Genomic DNA, 14,161 nt, shown 5'->3' with positions numbered 1-14,161 from the left:
TTCTTCCAGCCCGATCCAAGCTATATGTTGTCTGCTTTAATCGCATAATTACACAGTATTCTGGACATCTGTGTTGCTGAATCTTTTGCAATTTGTTCAATTAATAATGGAGACGTCAAAGAAGAAAGATGTAGGTGGGAAGCAGTGTATTGCAGCTACCTTTAGCAAAACAAACACAGCCAGTGTTTCCTTGTTTACATTCCCGAAGGTGAAGCTTTACTATGGAACAGAGCGGTCAAGCGAACATGGTTCCCGACCACATGTCAAACGGCAAGTTTCGGAAATTGTGGTAATAAGTCGGCTCTTACTGCGTCCTCCTGCAGTAGCGGACTCTCTTGCCTCCTCCCACCGGAGACACCGGCGGTCACCACACCCGTGGCCACACCACTCCGACTTTCAGGTACGACCATATAATCTCACTAAAACAATAGTAACACAATAAGCAGATAAGGGATTTTCCTGAATTATCCTAGTAAAAGTGTCTAATAACATCTGAATCGCTTCCCCTGCAATTTTTAATTTCCCACGAAGTATCCTGTTGAAAACGTCACGGAATGATGACGTGTGTGCGTGACGTCACCGGTGGTAGCGGACATGTTCTTCCAGGCCGATCCAAGCTATATGTAGTCTGCTTTAATTGCATAATTACACAGTATTCTGGACATCTGTGTTGCTGAATCTTTTGCAATTTGTTCAATTAATAATGGAGACGTCAAAGAAGAAAGATGTAGGTGGGAAGCGGTGTATTGCAGCTACCTTTAGCAAAACAAACACAGCCGGTGTTTCCTTGTTTACATTCCCGAAGGTGAAGCTTTACTATGGAACAGAGCGGTCAAGCGAACATGTTTCCCGACCACATGTCAAACGCCAAGTTTCGGAAATTGTTGTAATAAGTCGGCTCTTACCGTAGACATGAGCGGAGCTTGCGTCTTCCTGCAGTAGCGGACTCTCTTACCTCCTCCCACCGGAGACACCGGGGGTCACCACACCCGTGGCCACACCCCTCCGACTTTCAGGTACGACCATATAATTTCACTAAAACACTAGTAACACAATAAGCAGATAAGGGATTTTCCAGAATTATCCTAGTAAATGTGTCTAATAACATCTGAATCGCTCCCACTGCCTTCGCCTTTTTTTTTTCTAGTCCTTCACTCTCACTATTCTTATCCACGAATCTTTCATCCTCGCTCAAATTAATGGGGAAATCGTCGCTTTCTCAGTTCGAATCGCTCTCGCTGCTGGTGGCTATGATTGTAAACAATGTGAGGATATGAGGAGCTCTACAACCAGTGACGTCACGCACACATCGTCTGCTACTTCCAGTACAGGCAAGGCTTTTTTATTAGCGACCAAAAGTTGCAAACTTTATGTCGATGTTCTCAACTAAATCCTTTCAGCAAAAATATGGCAATTTCGCGAAATGATCAAGTATGACACATAGAATTGACCTGCTATCCCCGTTTAAATAAGAAAATCTCATTTCAGTAGGCCTTTAAAATCAATGTTATTAATTAAGCTATTTTTCAAAACCTTCACTTTTGTGTTCTCCCGATACTAATATTTTGGTACAAGTACCGGTCTTGGGTGCTTTTCGATAATTTTCTAAATAAAGGGGATCACAAAAAATTGCTTTATTAGCTTTATTTTAACAAAAAATCTTACGGTATGTTAAACATATGTTTCTTATTGCAATTCTGTCCTTAAATAAAAAAAGGGAATATACTAGACAACTTGTCTTTTTATTAGTAAGTAAAGAAACAAGGACTCCTAATTAGTCTGCTGACGTATGCAGTAACATATTGTGTCATTTTCCATTCTATTATTTTGTCAAAGTTATTAAGGAATGATTAATCTACTTGTTCATGTACTGTTACATTCAAATTATATACTATATATATAAAAAAAAAATACAAAAGTAGATCGTTTGATGGTAAAAAATATTGATGTAAGCATAGTGGTATCGAGCAGATACGCTCCTGTACTTGGTATCATTACAGTGGATGTTAGGTATAATTCCACCAATGGCATTTGTTTACATTCAGGAACGACATCATTAGCGGTGACACCAGTGAGCTACGGTGTGCAGTGAAGCATGTTTAGCTATTCCTCGTCCTGCAGAGATGATACTTGTAAGAAACTTACTTTATTTGTCGCCATGGAGGTGAGGATTAGTGATTTAGAAGTAGCTAAAACACAGCATACTGCGGATGCATTTTAAAGTTAAAGTACCAACAATTGTCACACACACACGAGGTGTGGCGAAATTATTATCTGCATTTGACCCATCACCCTTGATCATCCCCTAGAAGATGAGGGGAGCAGTGAGCAGCAAGGGTGGCCCCGCCCGGAAATCATTTTTTGGTGATTTAACCCCCAATTCCAACCCTTGATGCTGAGTACCAAGCAGGGAGGCAATGGGTCCCATTTTTATAGTCTTGGATATGACTCGGCCGGGGTTTGGACTCACGACCTACCGATCTCAGGGCGTACACTCAAACCACTAGTCCACTGAGTAGGTAGCTGTTTAGCTAGTTAGCCATGTCTTAAAGCACCTCTTCCTGAGGGCGTTTCAGTGTTATAATTTCACCTCTACCGTTATTTCTATGGAAAAATTGATCCGTTTTCCCTTTTCTGTCTACACTCTCTTTGCTTGTATGTACTCTGTGACTGTGCGCTGCCGAACATGCTCGTCTGCTCGTAAAACAACAATGACACGACGTGATGACGAGGAGGGAGGGTCGGGGGGGGTGGGGGGGGGGGGGGGTGAGCGATGGAGGGTTGGGGTTGGGGGACCGGTACTTTTTAGAGGCAGTATACTCCCGAATATGATTCCTTAGTATCACAGTACTATACCGTACGACCCTGCTTCACCTCAAATATTCCACTTTGACATCACTTTTGGGAAAAACTTTCATATTATGTGTGTTTGCCATATTGTAAAAAAAGAAAAGTTTTCTTTGACAAATAGTGCACAAAACAAACAAATTAAAAAACTCATTAAAATAGCATGTCATTTGGGCATCAAAAACAGCAACTCCGATGTCAAGCATCACTCTCGTCTCAGATCAGGACTACCCATTATATATATATATATATATATATATATATATATATATATATATATATATATATATATATATATATATATATATACATATATATATATATATATATATATATATATGTATATATATATACATATATATATATACATGTATATTTATATATGTATATATATATATATATATATATATATATATATATATATATATATATCAATCAATCAATCAATGTTTATTTATATAGCCCTAAATCACAAGTGTCTCAAAGGGCTGTACAAACCGCATATATATATATATATATATACATATATATATATATATATATATATATATATATATATATATATATATATATATATATATATATATATTTTTTTTTTTAGTCGATCCAAAAGGAATGACCTCATGCAGCCAGTATGTGCATGTTCATGCTAACCTTCACTCTGCAAGGCCTTAAGGAAACTGTTATTTGTCAGTGCCATAAAGCAGATCGCCGTCCGCTGGCTTCCATTAACATCAAAGCGCATGTCGAAGGCAGTAATGTCGACGTATCAAAAGCCGAAATGTATTATTTCAAGGTAATGCGTTGGACGCCACGAAACAATTAGGAGGTTTTTGTTCTTTTGTTTCGGACTTTTCTCCGCCTGGTGTCTTTGAAGAGCACCTACGCACTAAAAAATGCTGGGTTAATTTTGATAACCCAATTTATGAGTTGCTAGTGTTGGGTTGAATTTCTGGAGTTATCTTTATGAAGAGCAATGCACTTTTTGGGATATAAGGGTATTATTTTAACTTAATTTCTGGGTTTTCAAAAGTATGAACTATGTTTGGGTTGTTTTTCAATGAGTAACGCATTTTTGGAGAAAAGGCTTTTTTAAATAAAAAGTTATTTTTTTCTTGAACAGAATTTTACAAACCCCGTTTCCATATGAGTTGGGAAATTGTGTGAGATGTAAATATAAATGGAATACAATGATTTGCAAATCTTTTTTTTTGCAAATAATAATTAACTTAGAATTTCATGGCTGCACCACGTGCCAAAGTAGTTGGGAAAAGGCATGTTCACCCTGTGTTACATCACCTTTTCTTTTAACAACACTCAATAAACGTTTGGGAACTGAGGAAACTAATTGTTGAAGCTTTAAAAGTGGAATTCTTTCCCATTCTTGTTTTATGTAGAGCTTCAGTCGTTTTTTACGCTTCATAATGCGGCACACATTTTCAAAAGGAAACAGTTCTGGACTGCAGGCGGGCTAGGAAATTACCCGCATTCTTTTTTTTACGAAGCCACGCTGTTGCAACACGTGCTGAATGTGGCTTGGCATTGTCTTGCTGAAATAAGCAGAGGCGTCCATGAAAAAGACGGCACTTAAATGGCAGCAAATGTTGTTCCAAAACCTGTGCGTACTTTTCAGCATTAATGGTGCCTTCACAGATGTGTAAGTGACCCATGCCTTGGGCACTAATGCACCCCCATACCATCACAGATGCTGGCTTTTGAACTTTGCGTCGATAACAGTCTGGATGGTTCGCTTCCCCTTTGGTCCGGATGACACAATGTGGAATATTTCAAAAAACAATTTGAAATGTGGACTCGTCAGACCACAGAACACTTTTCCACTTTGCGTCAGTCCATCTTAGAGGATCTCGGGCCCAGAGAAGCCGGCGGCGTTTCTGGATGTTGTGGATAAATGGATTTCGCTTTGCATAGTAAAGGTTTAACTTGCACTTACAGATGTAGCTACAAACTGTACTTAGTGACAGTGGTTTTCTGAAGTGTCACGTGTTGCTGGCATCAAATTCTAAAGTTAATGATTATTTGCAAAGAAAAAAAAGTTTATCAGTTTGAACATCAAATATGTTGTCTTTATAGCATATTCAACTGAATATGGGTTGAAAATGATTTGCAAATAATTGTATGCCGTTTATATTTACATCTAACACAATTTCCCAACTCATATGGAAACGGGGTTTGTATCATGGATTAATCTCATTAACATTATTTACAATCACATATCTTATGCACATGAAAATATTTGAGCATGCTGTATAGGACAACTATGATCATACACAGCAATTCTTGTAAAAAAAAATGTCACTTATATCTTGCTTTTGAGTATATTTTAAAGTAATAAAAATAATGTTGATCAGTAGTTGGGAAGGGGGAGGACAAACCAACAGTAAAACATGTAATTTCTAACCAACTATTGGGTCAATGAGCGCTAAATTGCGCAACCCAATAGTTGGGTTGGGAATAACCCAACATTTTAGTGAGCATAACTCAGCTATTGTGTTAAAAAAATCAAACCCAATATTTGGGTTATGAATCAACCAACATTGAGTTAGCATAACTCAACATTTGGGTTAAATAATTCAACCCAATAGTTTGGTTGGGAAAAACCCAACATTAAGTTATCACAACTCAACTGCAAAAACAAGATACTTAATGATCGAACTGAGAAATCTTGTTATTTTTATATTTTATGGATGGATGGATGGATGGATAATTTGAAATCGCATAAAGGGAAAAAGATTAAGAGCTATTCAGTTGGATTTAAGGTCCAAGCTTACATCAAACTCAAATTTGTACTGCATGCCTTTGGTAAGTGCCGGAGTGAGAAGAGGTTTTAAAATAATTAGCGGATGCTTACTTTTACCGCATGCTTTTGGTAAGCGCAGGAGTGAGAAGAGGTTTTAAATTAATTAGCGCCCCGGCTGCAATTCAAGGAAATACGGTATCTTGTCTTTGCAGTGTATTCAATTAAATATAAGTTGAAAAAGTATTTGCAAATCATTGTATTCTGCTTTTATTCACGAATTATACAACGTGCCAACTTCACTGGTTTTGGCTTTTGCAAATTTTTTTTTCAGCTTTAGTCATGTTTAAAACACCACAAACCAGGTGTCACATTATTTGTGTTTTGTTTTTTTCCTGCAAAACCATATAAAAAGTTGAAAATATAAATAGGTGGGTTTGGAATTCTGACACTTGTTTTGTTTGCAGTGTGGTTGAAAAGTGGACTTACACAGCACACGTGCTTCCTGTGTTTTCTGTGTTCTCCTTCGACGGGAAGTCGCACACCGGACAAAAGTGCACGGCCGCGCTCTCCGGTTTGCTTTTCCCGAAGCCTGCAAAGTCCCACAACTGCCGAGCACCTGCTGTCTCGTTTATATAAGACACGGAGTCTTAAACCGCGTTGAAAAAGCTCCTTGCCCTGAGCTGGAATATTGTTTAAAACCTTCGCAACCGCACGGCCGAGACTTCAAGCGCACGGAAGGGCTTTTAAAGAAGCGTCGGAGTGCGAGTACACGGTTCAATACACCTCGATGAGGCTGCAATAAATGACCGTATAGCGCCGCAGGAAATAGTCCCTTTGCTTAGCGAACACAAAGAGCGTGCGGTCTTATTGTAAGATGTGGTACACCTCCTTCCTCGGGATCACTTCCAGACGCCGGGACCAGGAAGCGCTGATTTGCCCTCTCCCTGATTTGAATACCATGATCCTTCAGCACTTTTATAACAGTTTTTTTTTTGACACACAAAAGAACCTCTTGTCTGAGTCTCGCACATAATGTCGGACCGAGAAAGGCTAGAGAACCAGATGGAGGAGCACACTTTTTGTGTGTCCTCATTTTGAGGACTATCACTGACTTGACAGTTCATCTAAGAACACTGCACTATTCCTCAGTAATCCCTCCATCCATTCATTTTTCTACCGCTTGTTCTGTTCGGGGTCGCGGGGGTTTCTGTGTGTGTGCCGATGTGTTCATGTACTCTAAGAGGATTTTGCCGTTTAAAATGTTTATTATTCTAGCATTAAGGTGCTTAAAGTTAAGAATTTGGGGGATTTCTGGTCATTTGTGAGGGCACAAAAGGGTGCTTCTGTGTGTGTGCCGATGTGTTAATGTGCTGTAAGTGGATTTTACTTTTTAAAATCTTTGTTATTATAACAATATGGTTGTTAAAGTTAAGGATTTGTGTATATATATATATATATATACATACAGTGGGGCAAAAAGTATTTAGTCAGCCACGGATTGTGCAAGTTCTCCCACTTAAAATGATGACAGAGGTCTGTAATTTTCATCATAGATACACTTCAACTGTGAGAGACAGAATGTGAAAAAAAAATCCAGGAATTCACATCGTAGGAATTTTAAAGAATTTATTTGTAAATTATGGTGGAAAATAAGTATTTGGTCAACCATTCAAAGCTCTCATTGATGGAAGGAGGTTTTGGCTCAAAATCTCACGATACATGGCCCCATTCATTCTTTCCTTGACACGGATCATTCGTCCTGTCCCCTTAGCAGAAAAACAGCCCCAAAGCATGATGTTTCCACCGCCATGCTTCACAGTAGGTATGGTGTTCTTGGGATGCAACTCAGTATTTTTCTTCCTCCAAACATGACGAGTTGAGTTTATACCAAAATGGATACATGGATGATACAGCAGAGGATTGGGAGAATGTCATGTGGTCAGATGAAACCAAAATAGAACTTTTTGTTATAAACTCAACTTGTCGTGTTTGAAGGAAGAAGAATACTGAGTTGCATCCCAAGAACACCATACCTACTGCGAAGCATGGGGGTGGAAACATCATGCTTTGGGGCTGTTTTTCTGCGAAGGGGAGAGGACGATTGATTCGTGTTAAGGAAAGAATGAATGGGGCCATGTATCGTGAGATTTTGAGCCAAAACCTCCTTCCATCAGTGAGAGCTGTGAATGGTTGACCAAATACTTATTTTCCGACATCATTTTTTAAAATTCCTACACTGTGAATTCCTGGATTTTTTTTTCACATTCTGTCTCTCACAGTTGAAGTGTACCTATGATGAAAATTACAGACCCCTGTCATCATTTTAAGTGGGAGAACTTGCACAATCGGTGGCTGACTAAATACTTTTTTGCCCCACTGTGTATATATACAACATATTATTACTACAGTATATTCATGCACGTTTATAATGCAATTAGGGGTCATTGGTAGCGTAGTGGTTGACAAATCAAAGACAGCCCCGAGTGAACAAGGCCTAAAGTGGCATTAATGTGAAATGTACTAGTTCAGCAAACGTCGTCAAGCTTTGCTTTGATGGCGACTGTTTCACATTAGCGACTTTTTATTGGGGATTTTCTGCTCTTTTTCTTTTTCAAAGTGCACAATTTCCTTGCTGACTCGGTGTTACCGGGCCATGTCGCGTGACCACCTTTGCATGGAGCGAGAGGGGGGAGCGTGAGTGTGTGTGTGTTTGTGTGTGTGTGTGTGTGGGGGGGGGTGTACGACTTTGGCGAGCGATCAAGAATTCATCCGTCCGACGAAGCCAGACTGTGCCCAAAAAAAGCCCAGAGCCGGGGTTTATTTATCCAGGCACACTTGTGGTGCCGAGCAAATGAGTTGACGTTGGGGAGTGTGCTGATGGTGACAAGTATGTTTAACACACGCTGTAAGACATAAATGAACTTGCCATGCACAGAAAGTTCTCGCTGGGGCCGCCTTCGCTTCCAATCAGCCCGGCCTCCCCACTGACTGACGGGCTGCTTCTTTACCTTTCAAGTGAGTGTGGAGCGTATGTCATGTCTGTCAATGGGACTCCACTTCCACCCCTCGGCCCCCATTTATGAAGGCTAATTTGGAAAGCTCGCTGGGATATCACCGGCCTGTTGAAAACTGGGACAATATGCACTGCAAAAAGTCAGTGTTCAAAAATTATTTTTTTTTAAATAAAAAAAATAGGGGTGTTTTATTTGAACTAAGCAAAATTATCTGCTAATACAGGAGTCGGGAACCTTTTTTGCTGAGAGAGCCATTAAAGCCAAATATTTTAAAATGTATTTCCGTGAGAGCCATAGAATAGTTTTTTGACACTGAATATAACTAAATGCCTGCATTTTTTTTTAGTAAGACCCACATTTTTAGACTATTGTAGGTCTCTTATTATTTTTAATTAACATTGTTATTCTGAAGCTAACCAATAATAAATAAAATACTTCTTACCATGAATGCAACTTCTTGAACAGGTGTGGTAGAAAACGGATATTTTGACACTGTGATTACCAACATAATTAGGTAGGTAAGTAGGTATTATTATTTTCCAAGAACAACAAAACTTTGTTAATTGACTGATTGATTTGATTAGACAAACACACAGTGTTCGGTTCACAGAACAGCTATGGGAAAAAAAACTATAGAGCAAAGCATATATACGTATCACAACATACAACTCCAGACTTGCAACATAGGGGAGGGAGTGGGGGCTACGGTGGCGGGCTGCAGCTCTTCAGGCACTGCCCAGCCGCCCATCACCCCTCAGGGATTCGCGTCAAGGGCGTTGGATAAATTATTCATTACTTATCGTGTTAAGCAATGTCAGCTAAGATATTTCTTGAGAGCCAGATGCAGTCATCAAAAGAGCCACATCTGGCTCGAGAGCCATAGGTTCTCTACCCCTTTGCTAATAGAACAAGAAAATTCTGCTTGTCTGTCACGTTTGGAGTGCATTGTGTGAAGCGCGTGGTGTCGGCCCAAGATGCACGAGGACCAAGGACAAGCCGGAATTGCACGTAGGATCTTGGTTTAATATACAAAAAGTGAAAGAACACTGGTACAAAACAGCAAAGAAAAGGTGTGCCTGAACGCACGAGAAGCAAATGCTAAGAAGCATCGAGTTCAAAGAGTCTAGCAGTAACTTGCCGAGCACACGCGAAGTTAAGGCAAAACTTAGCACAGATACAAAGACTAATAAATGCCAACGTGAATGTTGCATATAGAAAACAACGAACCAAGAACGAACAAAGGTCGAAGACAGGTTAAAATACTAAAGTAAACAATTACCAACAGGTGTGCGTAAGGAAACAAGTAACAGGTGAACAAATCAAGTAGCCGTGGTGACAACAACAAACAAGGAAGTGCACACACAAACTCAGCACCGGAAAAATGTTAAAACAATCAAAAAACCGAAAAGGACTCAAAAAACCAAACTAAGGATGTGATCCGGGAAGCGGATCACAACATTGTCAAGACTTTCCAAAACAAGTAAAATTAGCTATATTAGGTATAGCTCGGTTGCAGGTTCGATTCCCACTTCCGCCATCCTAGTCACTGCCGTTGTGTCCTTGGGCAAGACACTTAACCCACCTGCTCCCAGTGCCGCCCACACTGGTTTAAATGTAACTTAGATATTGGGGTTCGCTATGTAAAGCGCTTTGAGTCACTAGAGAAAAGCGCTATATAAATATAATTCACTTCACTTCACTTCACTAACCTCAATGAACCCAAAAATACCTTAAAATAAACCCCGTATCCATATGAGTTGGGAAATTGTGTTAGATGTAAATATAAACGTAATACAATGATTTGCAAATCCTTTTCAACCTATATTCAGTTGAATGCACTACAAAGACAAGATATTTGAGGTTCAAACTCGTAAACTTTATTTATTTTTTTGCAAATAATAATTAACTTACAATTTCATGGCTGCAACATGTGCCAAAGTAATTGGGAAAGGGCATGTTCACCACTGTGTTACATCACCTTTCCTTTTAACAACACTCAATAAACGTTTGGGAACTGAGGAAACTACAAAGGTATGTTCTCAATGATATCAAGTGCACCACTTTTCTTGGTTAAAAAAAAAAAAAAAAGACACCTTTTTGCTCAATATGTTGAAAAATATTCTTAAATTAAGTAAATGCTAGAGCCATTATCTTGACATAATGATATGCGCGCGGCATTACAGTTCTTAAAACCAGCAAACTTATACTAAAATTGAATTTATTGTTCTAAATTGAAAGGCAACAAGGCAAACGCTTAATTGTTACTCTCGGGGTCTTCTAGCCGCTAGGGCTAATCATATGGTCTAAAAATGCATTTTTGCATCGACAACATGACATCATCGCGCCAAGTGCGTGCTCTTTTAGTCAATTAGTTCGCATATATACAGCCCGGCCCTCGACCAAATTTTTTTTAATTGTAATTTTCAAGGATTTATTTTAATGTGCATGAACTATTTCTGTTAAAAATTATTTGAAATGTCACATGTTAAATGTTTAAATATTAACTGTCTGTTTACTGTACTGTGCCAACTGTACTACTACAGGAAAACGTATTTTCTATTGTTTCATTGAAAATAAAACATATCTTATGTGGTGCTGTCAAAATTTAAATGGCAAAAAACATATAAAAAGTGAAAAAATACAATATTTGAACTTACAATTTATAGCACCCATTCAACGCCCTATAAGCAAATGGTAGTGCTTGTTGTCGGTATTTCGAGTGATAATGGTGAGCATTTCCCCATTTCATCGCCGGGGCATCCGAACTAGCTTCCGGGGTTGGCCGACATCGTCTCACAAGATGTAGTTTCTCTTTAAATATCCTTCTTGAAAATGGCCTTGCAGATATATATCTGCCACCTAATCAACATTTTGTTCTCCTTCTCTGCTATCCCGGTCTGGCTTCGGCGCAACACTTCCTGCTTCCTGCTGAATTGAAACTTGTGATTGGATACACACTTTGGACTGACAAGTGAGTATCCAATCACAGTCTCGTTAACATCAAGCTACTTAGATAGGATTCTGTCAACAACTTGTGACACATATGGTTGCCCACATATGCGGTCCTCTCCAAGGTTTCTCATAGTCACTGTCAGCGACATCCCACGTGGGTGAGTTTTTCCTTGCCCTTATGTGGGCTCTGTACCGCGGATGTCGTTGTGGCTTGTGCAGCCCTTTGAGACACTTGTGATTTAGGGCTATATAAATAAACATTGATTGATTGATTGATTGATTGATTGAGAATTTTGCTTCAATATAAACAATTTTTCAATTTACAAACCGTGTTCCAGAACAAATTGAGATCGTGAAACAATGTTTTTCTGTACATAGTACATTACTCAGCAGTCTTCAACAAGTCTCACAAATCCTGGAACGCCTCCCGGATATCCTACTCCGAAAATCGGAGTCTGTTATATGTAGTGTAATCTGCCATATATAGTAGGAATAAAAAAACGGCCGTGACTTTGTTTTTTGATTTGCGTTTCAGAATTAGAAACAGAATACTATTAAAGGTCTAGTTGATCTGCCGTTTCTTTTCTTTTTCTTCTATGTCCCACTCTCCTTTGTGGAGGGAGTCCGGTCCGATCCGGTGGCCATGTACTGCTCGCCTGTGTATCGGCTGGGGACATCTCTGCGCTGCTGATCAGCCTCCTCTTGGGATGGTTTCCTGCTGGCTCCGCTGTGAACGGGACTCTCGCTGCTGTGTTGGATCCGCTTTGGACTGGACTCTCGCGACTGTGTTGGATCCATTATGGATTGATCTTTCACAGTATCATGTTCTCATAGTCATCATTGTCACCGACGTCCCACTGGGTCATTATTGTAACCGATGTCCCACTGGGTGTGAGTTTTCCTTGCCCTTATGTGGGCCTACCGAGGATGTCGTAGTGGTTTGTGCAGCCCTTTGAGACACTAGTGATTTAGGGCTATATAAGTAAACATTGATTGATTGATTGATGTGTGTTTGTGTGTGTTGGGGATGGTTCGCCCAGGGCGTAAATCTAGCCAGGATCGCCTCTGCTTTAACATGTATATTTTTGGAAGGTGGGAGGAAGAAAACCCACACATGTACAGGGAGAACATGCAAACTCCACACAGAAATGTCCAAACAGAGATTCAAACCCAGATCGCGTGGCCCTTTCATATTCAAAATTTAAATTTTTCCATTTTTCAAAGGGTATAAAACCATTTTGGATTCATATGAGGTGGCGACTTGTCCAGGGTGTACACCACCTTCTGCCCAATTGTAGCCGAGATATAATAAAATATGGGGCGGCATAGCTCGGTTGGTAGAGTGGCCGTGCCAGCAACTTGAGGGTTGCAGGTTCGATTCCCACTTGTGCCATCCTAGTCACTGCCGTTGTGTCCTTGGGCAAGACACTTTACCCACCTGCTCCCAGTGCCACCCACACTGGTTTAAATGTAACTTAGATATTGGGTGTCACTATGTAAAGCGCTTTGAGTCACTTGAGAAAAGCGCTATATAAATATAATTCACTTCACTTCACTACTGAAATGAGATTTTCTTATTTAAACGGGGATAGCAGGTCCATTCTATGTGTCATACTTGTTCATTTCGCGATATTGCCATATTTTTGCTGAAAGGATTTAGTAGAGAACATCCACGATAAAGTTCGCAACTTTAGGTCACTAATAAAAAAGCCTTGCCTTTACCGGAAGTAGCAGACGGTGACATCACGGGTTGTAGGGCTCCTCACATCCTCACATTGTTTATAATCATAGCCACAAGCAGCTAGAGCTATTCGGACCGAGAAAGTGAGAATTGCCCCATTAATTTGAGCTAGGATGAAAGATTTGTGGATGAGGAAATTTAGAGTGAAGGCCTAGAAAAAAAAAAAAAGTTAAAAAAATAAATAAAACAAAAAATAAAAAAGGCGATTGCAGTGGGTGCGATTCAGATGTTTTTAGACACATTTACTAGGATAATTCTGGGAAATCCCTTATCTGCCTATTGTGTTGCTAGTGTTTTAGTGAGTTAAATAGTACCTTAAAGTCGGAGGGGTATGGCCACAGGTGTTTTGACGCCAGAGTCTCTGAGAGAAGTCACGGCAGCTGCAAGAGGACGCTGGCTCCGCTGATCTCCGGTAAGAGGTGACTTATTTCCACAATTTTCTCACCGAAAACTGCCGATTGAGGTGTAGTCGGGATCCATGTTCGTTTGACCGCTCTGATCCACAGTAAAGCTTCATTTCGGGAATTTTAAACAAGGAAACACCGTGTGTTTGTTTGGCGAAAGGCTAAAGCTTCCCACCTCCATCTTTCTACTTTGACTTCTCCATTATTAATTGAACAAATTGCAAAAGATTCAGCAACAGAGATGTCCAGAATACTGTGTAATTGCGCGATGAAAAGAGATGACTTTTAGCCGTAAGTGGTGCTGGGCTAATATGTCCCCTCCAACCAATAACGTCACAAACACACGTCATCATCGCATCATCATTCGGCGACGTTTTCAACAGTAAACTCCGCGGGAAATTTAAAATTGTAATTTAGTAAACTAAAAAGGCCGTATTGGCATGTG

The sequence above is a fragment of the Nerophis ophidion genome, linkage group LG02 (genome assembly GCF_033978795.1).
Source record: "Nerophis ophidion isolate RoL-2023_Sa linkage group LG02, RoL_Noph_v1.0, whole genome shotgun sequence".
Taxonomy (NCBI): Eukaryota; Metazoa; Chordata; class Actinopteri; order Syngnathiformes; family Syngnathidae; genus Nerophis; species Nerophis ophidion.
The sequence above is the reverse complement of the archived record's forward strand: the minus strand, read 5'-3'. Positions refer to the sequence as shown.